Raw genomic sequence first — 9,746 nt, 5'->3', positions numbered from 1 at the left:
ATAAGGTGAATCTAGGACCCTGAAGTGACAAAAGATGAATTCTAAGGACATGGATGGAAATCATCTGAGGATGAAAACTAAAGATTAAGCATATTAAGTCTGAAATGAGGAAGGTATTGTTTATTTCCATCAAAGAGGAGCCGTTTATTTTTCCCATAAGTTAACAGACTTGAGTACTAGTATTAGAAGATTTCTGAAAACATAATCTTTCAAGTGGGAGGAGCCTTTTTGAAGTTAGAATATTCCAAGACAAAGGGGGCTTAGATCATTGCTATCAATGCCCTCAAATTCTTATTGAATTTATCCTAGTCAAAATGTACATTTTTTGCAAAATGACTCAGTTTATCTACTTTTTCCATGTCGGTCCTTGAAGCAGAAAACCAAACATATGCAGGGGAAATTTTGTAATATTTCAACAAGACTTTCATTTTTCTTTTCCCCTTAAAATTGCCATTTGCTGCTGTGGTGACTGCTGCGGAAATCTACCAAGTCATTTTGATGTGTGCACATATCTGGACTTTGCAAAGAAAAGAGTCAGTCAATGTGGGTTCTGTGGCTCTCTGGTGGAGCCTGATGGACTGATGGATGGTGAGGGAGGCTTCCATACCTCTTAATAGGAACTGTGGGGTGGCTGCTTTCCTTGTCTGCACAGACTTCCGTCAGGCACTGGCAGGCCTGGCACCTACCTACCCATAGTGAAAATGGGATGGGTGACTGTCTCAGAGTTCCGGTCAACTCCCCATCGGTCCAAAGGTTGTATAAAATCCTTGCTGCTGCACAGTAAAAGTAGATCTACACTCAATGCTTGTCTCTGGAGTCTGTGTTGAGGGTTGGTGACGTTGTTTCTATTTCCCTTTTCCCTTCCTGAATCCTGGTGTCCCACAAATCAGCACAGTGTGAGACCTAATGGAGAAAGCACACTTCTTTACCTTGTCTTAGGATAATACTCTACAGTTCCCATGAGTGTCTGATGCTTAGTAACAAGTCGACAGCACCTTCATTTAATTTACTCCTTTTCTGCTTTGTTTTTTCTGTGAAAGGAACCCAAAAGCAAGTAAGTCTCCTGGTGAGCCCCTTTCTAAGTCTTGACTCCAGGAGAAGCTATGTGGTGAATGGGGAAAAGATGTTTAAGATGGGGTCTGGATCTGGAGATGGCTAAGAATTTTCAGTAGTGGCTTACAGCTCTGGGCAGGTGAAAGCTGTAGCATTGGTGCCTGATTCCATCATTTTTATATTCAACAAGTGAATTTATTTCAGGTTTTGGTCTCATTGAGGCATAGTCTCTATATACAACACATTTTCTTCTTTTTTAACATGTGCAATTAATGAGTTTGTATATGTATTCATAAACATGTATATGTTCATAATACCACCACCACAATTGGGGCACAAAATCTATTACTTACCCCCATAGCTGTTTATATGCACACGTGTTTCTTCTTCCTAAGCAAAATCTTTCAAGAGATTGTTAGACTCTGACGCCTGAGTCTATTCCTGGAAGCCCGAATGAGAGCCAGAGTCCAGAGTCGATGCAAAAGCAAAGAAATTTTATTGAGTCTATACACCCCAGGGTCCGCCAAGCTCAGAAGAGTTGGAAGACCCTATTCTGCCAAAGTTGGGGATTAATATTTTACGTACAGAAGTGAAACTTAACTGCAAAGGTTAATTAATGAGTGATAGGCTAACACTAGGTGGCTGAGGTAGTAAATTCTAAGTGGGGTGAGGTAGGGGTAGTAAATTCCGAGGGCAGAGAGAATTTTTAACTTATCCTTCCCAGTTTATCTCACATTGCTCAGCTAACAACCTGATGACCATTTCCTAACCACCTGAAATCTTACATTTCCCCCCTCTTTGTTCTAAGTATTCCAATCTTGGAATAGTCTGATTACAGTTCATGCTCCGCCATGGCGGCTCCATTGTCTAGAAGAGTATATTGTTGTCTTAGCATCATTATTGGGAGAGTATTTATTCTCTCCCGGATGAAAGTCAGCAACTTATTTAGAATACACAAACCAAAGGTTAAAAGGATCATGAGGATGAAGAGGAGGCCTAGGAGGATGGAAATCAGCATGGTGAGCCAGGGCGATGAATTGTACCAAGGCTCAAGCCACCCTTGATTGGCTTCCCGCTCTCCTTTGCGTTTGGCTAGGCTCTCTCGGAACTCGGCCATAGAGTCCTTTATGACTCCAGAATGTCAGCATAAAAGCAACATTCTTCTTTAAGGCCTGCACAGAGGCCCCCTTGGTGTAAGAAATCCTGTTCTGTACCACCACCTCAGATAGGGAGGACAGGGGGTCCTCTAGTTGGGATATAGATTGTTTGAGGTGTTTTATGTCCTCATCTATAGCCACCCTGAGGTCCTGGTAGTTTCAGCCCTGGACCACCAAGGCGGACACCCCTGTTGTAGCTCCAATTACTCCCAGTACCAACAACACAGATATTGTTAGTCCAATTATGAGTTCCTGTGGGAGTCTAGGGTTTTTCCCATCCCAGATATCTAAGAGGGACTCATATGTGTGGTAGTTGATAGGAGGCACTAACTGAACCAACGTGCAGAAATCTCTATTCAGGGCTTCTGAGTAGACACAGGGAGTGACTCCTGATGAACCGGACCACCATGCCTTGTCTGGAGCCATGTCGTACATCTCTGGGTATGGCCCAAATTTCAGTGTAGAAATACACAGTCCCTTAAACTCACCAGTGACTTTGCCAATGCACTGGCCCTGTCCTGTGACAGATGGGAGAGATACCTGGGCATCTTGAATCTGATGTCACCTGCATCATTGGGGATCAGTGATGTTGGCTGGAATGGAGGAATTTATGGCAAAGGCTTCATAGTACGGGGGGGGCATGTACAGGTGGGCAGAGACAACAAGACTCAGTCAGGTTGGATCTAGATTCACTGAGGACTGAGAACGTTTTAGAAACTAGCTGTAGTAGGGGGTCCGGGTTAGATGAAGGGGAGCCCAGGGTAAACTGGGATGATGGATCTTTAGTTAATAGCCTTGGTAAGGGAGTAGTTGGGGGGGATGGTCTGGGGGCCAAGATGGGATTTGGTCCTACTGCATACGTCTTTCTGAGCATAGTAAGGTTTATGGTAAATAATAAGCCATCATCACCACGTTCTTTATAGAGACCCAGACCCCATGTGTGTCCCTTAGTCCAGGATTCATCTATTCTACCCAGGTGGTAGTGGTGGTGAATCTTATTAGAAGGACTTGGGGCAGTGAATCTTATTAGAAGGGGGTGACACCAGCCCCAGCAATTATGTTGGGTTGTTGGTCTACATGAGAAGTCATGGTATAGTTAGCTTGTACAGTGATTAAATCCCATGAGGAAGATGGCTTCCAGTAAGTATTTCCAGTTGTTTTACAATCCCATGCCTGACAATAGTAATGAGAGGGCCCTCCACATTAAGTTGCCTGTACCTTCCCTTGGTGATATCCAGGGTAGATGTAAAAGCCATTTTCTTCTGAAGGTGCCAGCGTACCCAAAATTGCTAGGGTCCAATCTAAACTTCCTGTCCCCTCTCTCATTGGTGATCATCAGTGGGGCAGGCTGGGAGGGGTATACATCAAGGGCTGAGCCTGTCGCGAGCTTGCATAAGTCAGGGTAAATATCAGGCCACCAGGAGAAAAGGGGATGGTCTTCTGTTACAGACCACACAGTGTCTCCTGCCCTGGACAGGACAAACCAGGTCAATTCTGTGGGCACGTGGGGAGAAGGCTGAGATTTTCCCCACACAGTGCATACAGTCAGGAATAAGATCAGAGTTCTCATGGTAGGGCGATGGCTGTCCTCCTGAGCTTGATCTTTAGTGGGTTGTGAGTCTTTTGAAGGTTCCAGGCTGGCTCAGTCGGATCCAGAGTTGCTCTCAGAAGGTGTGGATTCAGGCAGAGATTCCGTCTACCTTGATAGCAATGGGGGTCTTCAACAGGACAGTCTGAGGGCCTTTCCATCGTGGTTCTAAGGAAATGGCTCGGTGGCATCTCACGATCACTACGTCTCCTGGCTGGGCATAAAGAACAGACAATTGAGACCAGATCTCTCTTTGTATACTTTGTAGGGCTAACAGCCAGGCCATGATATCACGAGGATGATCCTTAGATAGGTTAATGTCAGGGCCCATTGCCACTAGGGGAGAAGGGCCCCCATAGACTATTTCAAAAGGGGTTAGTCATAGCTTGTAGGGGGCGTTTCTTACATGGAAAAGGGCCATAGGAAGGAGCATCACCCAGTCTGTGCCAGTCTCTAAGATCAATTTGATTAAGGTCTCTTTTATTGTTCTATTAATTCTTTTTACCTGTCCTGAGCTCTGGGGGTGGTATGCACAATGCAAATTCCAATTGGCCCCCAGTACAGACACCAGTCCCTGACTTATCTGGGAGACAAAGGCAGGTCCGTTATCTGACCCTACTACCTTGGGTGGTCTGAATCGGGGGAGGATTTCTTTAAGATCTTCTTGGCTACCACGTTGGCAGTTTCTTATTTCGTGGGATAGGCCTCTACTCATCCAGAAAAAAAAATGTCTATAAAAACTAACAGATATCTGTAGCCATACTTTCCTGGCTTGACCTCAGTGAAGTCTACCTCCCAGTAGATTCCTGGCCTGTCTCCCCTGAATCTTTTTCCCTGCTTGCTGTATCCTTTATAACTGTTGACCAGATGGCAATACTTACAGGATTGTACTATCTCTTTGACTATTTCCCCTAGCCTTGGAACAAACATGGAAGATGCCTTTACAGCCTGTATTTACTTGTCTTGGCCCAAGTGCGTCCAGTGGTGCATCTGAGAGATCCAGTCCACAGCCTTTTCCCAGGGAAGAATAACTTTCCTTTTGTAGTTTTCCATTGTCCTCCTTTTTAAGTAGTAATTAGAGTGGCATTCTTTAATTAGGTCCTCATCTTCTTTGGAGGAGAAGAGGTAGGGACATCCCTTTGTCCAGTTACTTAGAGAGCGGTAGGTAGCTGACCTGACATTAGAAGATAGGAGCGGCCCAACTTTGGCAATCAGAGCATTTAAACTGACCACATGTGGTTGAGCTGCCTCTTTTGTAGCCTTGTCCACCGGTTATTCCTACAGGCTACTGGAGAGTTACCTTTCTGGTGGCCCGGACAATGGATGACACTTACTCTTTTGGGCAGGTGTAAAGCCTGCAGGAGGTCTAGGATTTCTTGTTTATTTTTAATCTCTTTCCCATCTGAGGTCAAGAGTCCACATTGTTCATAAATAGCTCCATGCACATGCGCAGTTGCGAAAGCATACCAGCTGTCTTTTCCCAACTGGAGGGCCTTAGTTAAGGCAATGAGTTCGGCTCTTTGGGCTGGTGTTCTGGGTTGGAGTCCTTCAGCCCAGATAACATTGTTGTCATCGACTATTGCTGCTCCGGCCCACCGTTGTCCATCCTGTAAAAAACTGCTTCCATCAGTGTACCATGTTACCTCGGCGTCTAGTAGTGGGGTGTCCAGTAGGTCCCTTCTCCATCCGTGAGCTTCAGCCAGTATCTGCAGACAGTCATGATTGGCTATCTCGATATCGAGGTCTGGCAGCAAAGCGGCTTGGTTGAGGCCCGAGGGCGGGCATCTTTGCCCACCCTTCAGAATATACCCCAGGTACATTACCTCTCGTTGACAGATTTGTACCTTCTTGACAGATGCCCGGTAGCCGAGGCGTGGGGATCTTGGATCTGATAGGTCTGATGATCCTGGTGGAGGGGCTTCATCAAAGATAGTTGGGGAGTTTTTAAACCTCCGGGCAGCAGGATCCATGGGAGTTGTCCAGTTAGTCCCTGCTCTGGGTCTTTCCATTCGAAGGCAAAGATCTCTTGGCTCTGTGGCTCCAGAGCCAGGCAAAAGAAAGCATCTTTTAAGTCCAGAACAGTGTACCAGGTTCTGTCGGGTGGCAATGTACTTAGGAGGGTGTAAGGGTTAGGCGCTGTGGGGTGATTATCCAGCACCCTGCGATTCACCTTGGGCAAGTCTTGGACTGGCTGATAGTCTGTTGTTCCTGGTTTTTTAACTGGCAATAAAGGGGTGTTCCAGGCACACTGACATCTTTTTAGGATACCAAATTTTAGCAGATTATTGATGTGGGGTGTAATCCTCTCTTTTGCCTTTAGAGGTTTTTAATTCCACCACCATGGGGGGGTTGTTGGGTGGATTTTCCCATTCCAGCAGTTTCGGCTCAGGTTTGAGGAAAGGTGTGAGTCCAATAGTCCATGTCTTGGCCGCCCTGGCTTTACCTAGGGGATTCAAAGAGCTTATATTCATCATCTAGTCTGAGAGTTAGCACATGGATTGGATCACCAGAGGGTCCTTGGATTTGGACCCCCCCTGGAAGGAAATGGATTTGAGCCCTCATCTTGGTGAGGAGATCCTGCTCCAATAGCGGGTAGGGGCAGTCTGGAATTATCATAAATGAGTGGGATACTTGCCCAAATCCAAGATCCACTGTTCTCCGGATAGTCCATGAGTACTGCTTGGTTCCTGTGTCTCCTTGGACCCAAGACTTTTTATTTGAAGTTTTACCTTGCGTTGTCAGAAGGACTGAATGTTGGGCCCCAATGTCTACCAGGAAAAAGACAGGTTTCTCCTCCACAGTGAGAGTTACCCTGGGTTCGGGGAGGGTTTCTGGACCCCGTCCTCCCTAATCGCTACAATCTTCCAGAGCTAACACCTTGGCCTTGGAATATGGGTGGGGTTTCTCACTTGGAGGGAACCGATGCCCAGGCGTCTCTTCCTATTGGGGCATTCTTTGGCCCAGTGACCCTCTTCCTTGCAGTAGGCACATTAGTTTCTCCGCAGGTGGGGCCTAGCTTTTTCATCTCCCCGTCTTTGCTCACCTTTGTCTTTAACTCCTGCTGCCAGTATGTGTTGCAGATTTCTACCTTGTCTCCTTTCTCTCCTCTTCTTACATTCCTCTCTTTCTCTATGCTTTCTTTCTTCCTTCTTTTCCTCTGTCTTCCTATTATTGTACACCTTTTCTGCTACCTGGACAATGTCTCTGAGGCCTTTGTCCTGGATGCCTTCTAAGCTCTGTAGCTTTCTCTTGATGTCTTTATTAGCCTGCTCTACATATGCCATCATGACCATAGTTTTGTTTTCTTCTTTATTTGGGTCATAAGGAGTGAACTGTCTAAACGCTTCCATTAACCTCTCTAAATAGGCTGCGGGAGACTCGTCTTTTCCCTGACATACCTCTATTATCTTGGTCAAATTGGTGGGCCGTCTCGCAGCACCTTTGAGACCCACCAACAGAGCCTGGTGATAGACTTTTAGATGCTCCCTACCTTCACCTACATTAGGGTTCCACTCAGGACGGCACAGGGGAAAACCCTCGTCAATGTCAGTTTAGAGCTGGATAGGCTGCCCATTGGCTCCTGGTACATTCTTTCGAGCCTATAACCGGATTTTTTTTTCTCACTCCTCAGTGATAAACAGAATTTGTAGGAGCTGTTGACAGTCATCCCAAGTAGGCTGGTGGGTAACTAATCAAATAGATTAGTTAAGCCAGTAGGATTCTCAGAGAACGGGGTGTTGGGCTTTCCAATTATATATATAGGTCCACTGATGAGAAAGGCCAGTACTGGAGGAATTGGAGGCCCACCGCTCTCAGTGGCACAGTTGTAGGATTGGGTTCAGAAGGAACCTGTTTACTTCGAGTCCCTATGGCTGGTCCACCAGGGGAGGTAAGTTGATAGAGGGGAGGGTAACGTTTAGGGCATTGAATCCAGGGACATTGAATCCAGGGACAAAAGGAAAGGTGGTAGGCTTGGTAAGGACAGAGGGGAAGGAGAAGGAGGAAGTCGACTAAGGAGAGGCGGTAACGGGCTGCCAAGGGAGGAAGAAGAGGGGAGTGATTGGCCCACCGGATAAGGGAGGGAGAGATCTAAATGAAGCAGGTCAATTGTGATAGGATTTTCTTGGATGACAGGCGGTGGCCGCCTCTGGCTAGGAGGCAGTTCTGGTGCTGCAGACGCTGGAGGCTCCTATAAGGCAAGAATCTGGGGAATGGGGTTAGGCAAGAAGGGGCGGACCCAAGTTGGGGGTCCATAATGAGCTCCTTCCAGACAGGGATTTAAGGTACCTGGTCAGGATGTCCAGATGAGTTCAGCCCCAAAACAATCTTTCTTACTGCCATAGTGGTAAGAAGATCGAGAGTCCCTGTGGCTGGCCAGCCAACCCCATACATGGGCCATTTTGAAGAGCAAGAAGTAATCATCCTGCTTTTTTTTTTTTTTTTTAAACTAACAAAGGTAGGTTGTGAGCTCTGGTTCATCCATCTGTCCAGTGGTCAGTTACGACTGTCAAAGGGGTCTGTTCAGCCTGTCCCATATTGGCAGTTTGTCAACAGAGTCATGGTGACAGACAAAACCACACACGAGCCAACACTCCTGCCTCAGACGCAGCAGAAACAGGCAGACAAAACTACACAAACCAACGCCCTTACCATGGACGTGGCAGAAACAAACTACATAAGCCGCAGAAAACAGACTACACAAGCCGCAGTAAACAGACTACACAAGCCGCAGAAAACAGACTATACAAGCGGCAGAAAACATACTACATAAGCCGGCGCCCTCCAGCGAAAAACACTGCACGAGCCCACGCCCGAGGCAGAAAACAGACTGCACAAGTTGACACCCTTGCCTTGGACATTGCAGAAACAGGAGGCAGGGAAAACCACGCAAGCCATGTTCCCGCCCAAAACAGATTACACAAGAGGCAGAAAACAGACTGCATAAGCCAATGCCCTTGCCTCTGAGGCGGCAGAAACAGGAGGTAGGGGAAACCACACACATGCCATGCTCCTGCCCACAGCACTGCATGGCTTGGTCCTGCGTGCAGAGTCTTGAACCCTTTTGGGCAAGAGCAAAGCACTCCCGCACAGGTCGGAGAGGGGCTGTTTCACCCTGCTCCAAGAACATACAGAGCATATTCTGAGTCCACTCAGGGAGGGACACTGTTCCTGGCGGGACCAGCTCTTGTTGGGGATCCCGACTTTTGTAAGGATACCGAGTGCAAGGCGCTTGCTTCCTCACTCCAGGCAGAGACAGGGACGGCATCGTTGCTTCCTCAGCCCAGAACGATCATTCTCGAACCAGATAGAGTAACAGAATTTACAGACAAGAGACCAGACAGGCTACAGGGTACCCGTGATTGCTTGACCGGAGTCTGGTCCTCAGGGGGCTTCACATCTTGGTGGGACCTCATATCTGTTAGACTCCGATCGCTGAGTGTATTCCTGGAAGCCTGATTGAAAGCCAGAGTCCAGAGTCGATGCAAAGGCAAAGGAATTTTATTGAGCCGACGCACCTCGGGGTCCACCAAGTTCAGAAGAGTTGGAAAACCTCGTTCTGCCAAAGTCGGGGATTAATATACCATGTACAGAAGTGGAACTTAACTGCAAAGGTTAATTAACAAGTGATAGGCTAACAATAGATGACTGAGCTAGTAAATTCTAAGTTGGGTGAGGTAGGGGCGGTAAATTCTAAGTGGGGTGTGGGGTGAGTAGGGGCAGTAAATTCTAAGTGGGGTGAGGTAGGTGTAGTGAATTCCCAGGGCAGAGAGAATTTTTAACTTGCCCTTCCCAGTTTATCTCACATTGCTCAGCTAACAACCTGATGGCCATTTCCTAACCACCTGGAATCTTACAAGATCAATACATATAGTATTATTTTTAAGTCACTGATGTTAATTTTAAGGACCATGGTCCAGGACAGCCTTTGAAAGATGAAAAAACCTCTT

At 46.8% G+C, this 9,746-nt stretch overlaps 1 pseudogene; it reads right to left on the bottom strand.

Annotated features, from left to right (window-relative positions):
• Positions 1-3,776: 3,776 nt before the first annotated feature.
• On the bottom strand, positions 3,777-8,139 carry LOC127205886 (uncharacterized; annotated as a pseudogene).
• Between the last annotated feature and the right edge of the window lie 1,607 nt (positions 8,140-9,746).

Source organism: Acomys russatus, chromosome 2, assembly GCF_903995435.1.
Source record: "Acomys russatus chromosome 2, mAcoRus1.1, whole genome shotgun sequence".
NCBI classification, from domain to species: domain Eukaryota; kingdom Metazoa; phylum Chordata; class Mammalia; order Rodentia; family Muridae; genus Acomys; species Acomys russatus.
Note: the sequence above shows the minus strand (reverse complement) of the source record. Positions and strands in the feature narration are given on the sequence as shown.